Source organism: Arachis ipaensis, chromosome B7 (genome assembly GCF_059453495.1).
Source record: "Arachis ipaensis isolate K30076 ecotype BB chromosome B7, ASM5945349v1, whole genome shotgun sequence".
In the NCBI taxonomy this organism is placed as follows: domain Eukaryota; kingdom Viridiplantae; phylum Streptophyta; class Magnoliopsida; order Fabales; family Fabaceae; genus Arachis; species Arachis ipaensis.
Genome location: NC_142442.1, coordinates 51,460,192 through 51,467,500, shown reverse-complemented (window position 1 = coordinate 51,467,500; position 7,309 = coordinate 51,460,192). Strand labels below are relative to the sequence as shown.

The window sequence follows — 7,309 nt, the reverse complement described above, 5'->3', positions numbered from 1 at the left end:
CGTTGAACGCCAGTTTGCGTCATCTAAACTCGGGCAAAGTATGGACTATTATATATTGCTGAAAAGCCCTGGATGTCTACTTTCCAACTCAATTAGAAGCGCGCCAGTTTGAGTTCTTTAGCTCCAGAAAATCCATTTTGAGTGCAGGGAGGTCAGAATCCAACGACATCAGCAGTCCTTCTTCAACCTCTGAATCTGATTTTTGCTCAAGTCCCTCAATTTCAACCATAAAATACCTGAAATCACAGAAACACACAAAAACTCATAGTAATGTCTAGAAATGTGAATTTAACATAAAAACCAATGAAAACATCCCTAAAAGTAACTAGATCCTACTAGAAACATACTAAAAACAATGCCAAAAAGCGTATAAATTATCCGCTCATCACAACACCAAACTTAAATTGTTGCTTGTCCCCAAGCAACTAAAAATCAAATAGGATAAAAAGAAGAGAATATACTATAAATCCCAAACTATCAATGAAACATAGCTCCAATCAAATGAGCGGGACTTATAACTTTTTGCCTCTTGAATAGTTTTGGCATCTCACTTTATCCATTGAGGTTCAGAATGATTGGCATCTATAGGAACTCAGAGTTCAGATAGTGTTATTGATTCTCCTAGTTCAGTATGATGATTCTTGAACACAGCTATTTTATGAGTCTTGGCCGTGGCCCTAAGCACTTTGTTTTCCAGTATTACCACCGGATACATAAATGCCACAGACACATAATTGGGTGAACCTTTTTAGATTGTGACTCAGCTTTGCTAAAGTCCCCAATTAGAGGTGTTCAGGGTTCTTAAGCACACTCTTTTTTTTTTTGCTTTGGACCTTGACTTTAACCGCTCAGTCTCAAGTTTTCACTTGACACCTACATGCCACAAGCACATGGTTAGGGACAACTTGGTTTAGCCGCTTAGGCCAGGATTTTATTCCTTTAGGCCCTCCTATCCACTGATGCTCAAAGCCTTGGGATCCTTTTTTATTTGCCCTTGCCTTTCGGTTTTAAGGGTTATTGGCTTTTTGCTCTTGCCTCTTGGTTTTAAGAGCTTTGGCTTTTTCTGCTTGCTTTTTCTTTCTATTTTTTTTTTCGCCTATTTTTTTTTCTGCAAGCTTTGCTCTTTGCTGCTTTTTCTTGCTTTAAGAATCATTTTTATGATTTTTCAGATTATCAAATAACATGTCTCCTAGTCATTATTCTTTCAAGAGCCAACATATTTAACATTCTTAAACAACAACTTTAAAAGACATATGCACTGTTCAAGCATTCATTCAGAAAACAAGAAGCATTGTCACCACATCAATATAATTAAACTAAGTTCAAGGATAAATTCGAAACTCATGTATTTCTTGTTCTTTTGAATTAAAACATTTTTCATTTAAGAGAGGTGATGGATTCATAGGACATTCATAACTTTAAGACAAAGTTACTAACTACTAATGATCATGTAATGAAGACACAAACATAGATAAGTACATAACATAGAAAACGAAAAACAGAAGAAATAAGAACAAGGAATGAATCCACCTTAGTGATGGTGGCATTTCCTTCTTGAGGAACCAATGATGTCCTTGAGCTCTTCTATGTCTCTTCCTTGTCTTTGTTGCTCCTCCCTCATTGCTTTTTGATCTTCTCTTATTTCATGAAGGATGATGGAGTGCTCTTGATGTTCCACCCTTAGTTGTCCCATGTTGGAACTTAATTCTCCTAGGGAGGTGTTGATTTGCTCCCAGTAGTTTTGTGGAGGAAAATGCATTTGAGGCATCTCCGGGATCTCATGGTGATGAGCTTCATGCGCCTCTTGAGCTCCATGAATGGGCTCTCTTGCTTGCTCCATCTTTTTCTTAGTGATGGGCTTCTCTTCCTCAATGTGAATGTCTCCTTCTATGAAAGCTCCAGCTGAGTAACATAGATGGCAAATAAGATGAGGAAAAGCTAGCCTTGCCATGGGGGAGGATTTTTCGGCTATTTTGTAGAGTTCAAGGGAGATGACTTCATGAACTTCTACTTCCTCTCCAATCATGATGCTATGGATCATGATGGCCCTATCCACAGTAACTTCAGATCGGTTGCTAGTGGGGATAATGGAGCGTTGGATGAACTCCAACCATCCTCTAGCCACAGGCTTGAGGTCCAGTCTTCTCAGTTGAACCGGCTTGCCTTTGGAGTCAATCTTCCATTGAGCTCCTTCCACACATATGTCCATGTGGACTTGGTCCAACCTTTGATTAAAGTTGACCCTTCTAGTGTAGGGGCGTTCATCTCCTTGCATCATAGGCAAGTTAAACGCCAACCTCACATTTTTCGGACTAAAATCTAAGTATTTCCCCCGAACCATTGTAACATAATTCTTTGGATTCGGGTTCTTACTTTGATCATGGTTCCTAGTGATCCATGCATTGGCATAGAACTCTTGAACCATTAGGATGCCGACTTGTTGGATGGGGTTTGTTAGAACTTTCCAACCTCTTCTTTGAATTTCATGTTGGATCTCCGGATACTCATTTCTTTTGAGTTTGAAAGGGACCTCGGGGATCACCTTCTTGGTCACAACATCATAGAAGTGGTCTTGATGAGCTTTGGAGATGAATCTTTCCATCTTCCATGACTCGGAGGTGGAAGTTTTTGTCTTCCCTTTCCCTTTTCTAGAGGATTCTCCGGTCTTAGGTGCCATCAATGGTAATGGAAAAACAAAAAGCTTATGCTTTTACCACACCAAACTTAGAATATTGCTCGCCCTCGAGTGAGAAAAAAAAGGATTAGATGAAGAAGAAGAAGAAAATATGGAGAAGAGGGGTGAAGTGTGTTTCGGCCAAGTAGAGAAGAGAGGGTTGTGTTATGTGAAAATAAGGAAGGATGGAGGGCTATATATAGGGGAGGGAGGGGGGTTAAGGTTCGGCCATTTAGGGTGGGTTTGGGTGGGAAATTGGTTTTGAATTTTGAAGGTAGGTGGAGTTTATGAGGTAGGTTTATGGGGAAGAGTGGATAGATGTGAGTGGTGAAGAGGTGATGGGGAAAAGAGATTGAGGTGATTGGTGAAGGGTTTTGGGGAAGAGTGTTTATGGGATTGTGTAAAAGAGGGGTAAGAAGAAGTGAGTGGAGATAGGTGGGGATCCTATGGGGTCCACAGATCCTGAGGTGTTCAAGGATTTACAACCTTGCACCAAATTAGGCATGTAAAATGCCCTTGCACGCAACTCTGGGCGTTCAGCGCCAGGTTGGTGCCCATTTTGGGCGTTCAATGCCCATTTGTTGCCTATTTTTGGCGTTGAACGCCAGAACCATGCTTGTTCTGGGCGTTCAGTGCCAGCTTCTCTCCAGGGTGCAGTTCTGGCGTCCAGCGCCCAGATGCTGCCCATTTTGGGCGTTCAGCACCCAGATACTGCCCATTTTGGGCGTTCAGTGCCAGAACCATGCTCTGTTCTGGCGTTGAACGCCAGACAGGTGCTTCCTCCAGGGTGTGATTTTTCTTCTGCTGTTTTTGATTCCATTTTCAATTTTTATATTTATTTTGTGACTCCACATGATCATGAACCTATAAAGACATATAACTAAGAAGAATATAGTTAGATAAATAAAAATTGGGTTGCCTCCCAACAAGCGCTTCTTTAATGTCAATAGCTTGACAGTGGGCTCTCATGGAGCCTCATAGATGTTCAGAGCATTGTTGAGACTCTCCAACACCAAACTTAGAGTTTGGATATGGGAGTTCAACACCAAACTTAGAATTTGGTTGTGGCCTCCCAACACCAAACTTAGAGTTTGACTGTCGGGGCTCTAGTTGACTCTGTTTTGAGAGAAGCTTTTTATGCTTCCTCTCCATGTTGACAGAAAGATGACCTTGAGTTGTAAACACAAGGGAGTCCCCATTCAATTGAAGGACTAATTCACCTCTGTCAACATCAATCACAGCTCTTGCTGTGGCTAGGAAAGGTCTTCCTAGGATGATGGATTCATTCTCTTCCTTTCCAGTATCCAAGACTATGAAATCGGTAGGGATGTAAAGGCCTTCAATCTTCACTAACACGTCCTCTACTTGTCCATAAGCCTATTTTCTTGAGTTGTCTGCCATCTCTAATGAGATTTTAGCAGCTTGTACCCCATAGATTCCCAGTTTCTCTATTACAGAGAGAGGCATGAGGTTTATCCCTGAACCAAGGTCACACAGAGCCTTAAAGATCATGGTGCCTATAGTACAAGGTATTATGAACTTTCCAGGATCCTGTCTCTTCTGAGGCAATGTCAGTTGATCCAGATCACTTAGTTCATTAGTGAAAAAGGGAGGTTCATCTTCCCAAGTCTCATTACCAAATAAATTGGCATTCAGCTTCATGATTGCACCAAGGAACTTGGCAACTTGCTCTTCAGTAACATCCTCATTCTCTTCAGAAGAAGAATACTCATCAGAGCTCATGAATGGCATAAGGAGGTTCAATGGAATCTCTATGGTCTCTAGATGAGTTTCAGATTCCTTTGGTTCCTCAGAGGGAAGCTCCTTATTGATCACTGGACGTCCCAAGAGGTCTTCCTCCTTGGGATTCACGTCCTTCTCTCCCTCTTTGGGTTCGGCCATTTTGGTTATGTCAATGGTCTTGCACTCTCCTTTTAGATTTTCTTCTGTATTGCTTGGGAGAGTACTAGGAGGGATTTCAGTGATCCTTTTACTCAGCTGGCCCACTTGTGCTTCCAAATTTCTAATGGAAGACCTTGTTTCATTCATGAAACTCACAGTGGCCTTAGATAGATCAGAGACTAAATTTTCTAAGCTAGATAGATTCTGCTCAGAATTCTCTGTCTGTTGCTGAGTGGATGATGAAAAAGGCTTGCTATTGCTAAACCTGTTTCTTCCACCATTATTAAAGCCTTGTTGAGGCTTTTGATCCTTCCATGAGAAATTTGGATGATTTCTCCATGTTGAGTTATAGGTGTTTCCATAAGGTTCACCTAAGTAATTTACCTCTGCTATTATAGGGTTCTCAGGATCATAGGCTTCTTCTTCAGAAGATGCCTCTTGAGTACTGTTGGATGCAGCTTGCATTCCATTCAGACTCTGAGAGATCATATTGACTTGCTGGGTCAATATTTTATTCTGAGCCAGTATGGCATTCAGAGTATCAATTTCAAGAACTCCCTTCTTCATAGGCATCCCACTACTCACAGGATTCCTCTCAGAAGTGTACATAAACTGGTTATTAGCAACCATGTCAATGAGTCTTTGAGCTTCTGCAGGCGTTTTCTTTAGGTGAATGGATCCACCTGCAGAAGTGTCCAATGACATCTTTGATAGCTCAGATAAACCATCATAAAATATATCCAGGATGGTCCATTCTGAAAGCATGTCAGAAGGACACTTTTTGGTCAACTGTTTGTATCTTTCCCAAGCTTCATAGAGGGATTCACCATCTTTTTGTTTGAAGGTTTGAACATCCACTCTAAGCTTGCTCAGCTTTTGAGGAGGAAAGAACTTGGCTAAGAAAGCCGTGACCAGCTTATCCCAAGAGTTCAGCTATCCTTAGGTTGAGAGTCCAACCATATTCTAGCTCTGTCTCTTACAGTAAATGGGAAAAGCATGATCCTGTAGACTTCAGGATTTACACCATTAGTCTTAACAGTATCACAGATCTGCAAGAATTCAGTTAAGAATTGAAAAGGATCTTCAGATGGAAGTCCATGAAACTTGCAGTTCTGCTGCATCAGAGAAACTAGCTGAGGTTTCAGCTCAAAATTGTTTGCTCCAATGGTAGGGATGGAGATGCTCCTTCCATGTAAATTGGAATTAGGTGCAGTAAAGTCACCAAGCATTATCCTTGCATTATTGTTGTTGGGTTCGGCTGCCATCTCCTTTACTTGTTCGAAATTTTCAATAAGGTTGTCTCTGGATTGTTGTAATTTAGCTTCTCTTAGTTTTTTCGTCAGAGTTCTTTCAGGTTCTGGATCAGCTTCAACAAGAATGCCTTTTTCTTTGTCCCTGCTCATAAGAAAGAGAAGAGAGAAAGAAAAGAAGAGGGATCCTTTATGTCACAGTAAAGAGGTTCCTTATTGTTAGTAGAAGAAGAAAAGAAGAAAAAATTCGAACACAGATATGAGAAGGGGTTCAAATTTGGTAAGTGATGTGAGGAAGAGATGTTAGTAGATGAATAAATAAATAGAATAGGATGAGGGAGAAGAATTTTCAAAAAATATTTTTAGAAAAAGAGTTAGTGATTTTTGAAAATAGTTTTTGAAAAAGGTTAGTGATTTTTCGAAAATAAAAATCAAAAATTAAAATAATTAGTTAATTAAAAAGAAATTTTGAAAAAGAGGGAAGATATTTTCGAAAATTAGAGAGAGAGAGTTAGTTAGGTGGTTTTGAAGAAGGTAAGAAACAAACAAAATGTTAGTTAGTTAGTTGAAACAAATTTTGAAAATCAATTTTGAAAAGATAAGAAGATAAGAAGTTAGAAAAGATATTTTGAAATCAAATTTTTGAAAAAGATAAGATAAGAAGATATTTTTGAAAAGATATGATTGAAATTAGTTTTGAAAAAGATTTGATTTTTAAAATCACAATTAATGACTTGATTCACAAGAAATCATAAGATATGATTCTAGAACTCAAAGTTTGAATCTTTCTTAACAAGCAAGTAACAAACTTGAAATTTTTGAATCAAAACATTAATTGTTATTGTTATTTTTGAAAATTTGATATAAAAATAAGAAAAATATTTTTGAAAAATATTTTTTTAAAATTTTCGAAAATAACTAAGAAAAATGAAAAAGATTTGATTTTTTGAAAAAGATTTTGAAAAAGATAAGATTTTCAAATTGAAAATTTTGATTTGACTCATGAAAACAACTAGATTTTAAAAATTTTTGAAAAAGTCAAATCTAATTTTCGAATTTATGAGAGAGAAAAAGGGAAAGATATTTTTTTTGTTTTTTTGAATTTTTATAATGAGAGAGAAAAACAAGAAAAATGATGCAATGCATGAAAGTTATGGATCAAAACAATGAATGCATGCAAGAATGCTATGAATGTCAAGATGAACACCAAGAACACTATGAAGGTCATGATGAACATCAAGAACATATTTTTGAAAAATTTTTAATGCAAGGAAAACATGCAAGACACCAAACTTAGAATTCTTTAATACTTAAACACTAAGAATTCAAGAATGCATATGAAAAACAAGAAAAGACACAAAACATGCAAATGCAAAGATCAAACAAGAAGACTTACCAAGAACAACTTGAAGATCATGAAGAACACTATGAATGCATGAATTTTCGAAAAATGCAAGATGAATATGCAATTGACACCAAACTT

General features: G+C 38.1%; 1 non-coding gene across 1 annotated transcript; it reads left to right on the top strand.

Annotated features, from left to right (window-relative positions):
- The first annotated feature begins 5,335 nt into the window (after positions 1-5,335).
- On the top strand, positions 5,336-5,443 carry LOC148551148 (small nucleolar RNA R71). Its single transcript, XR_015893033.1, has one exon. It is a non-coding gene; the product is annotated as a small nucleolar RNA R71 (small nucleolar RNA).
- The last annotated feature ends 1,866 nt before the right edge of the window (positions 5,444-7,309 follow it).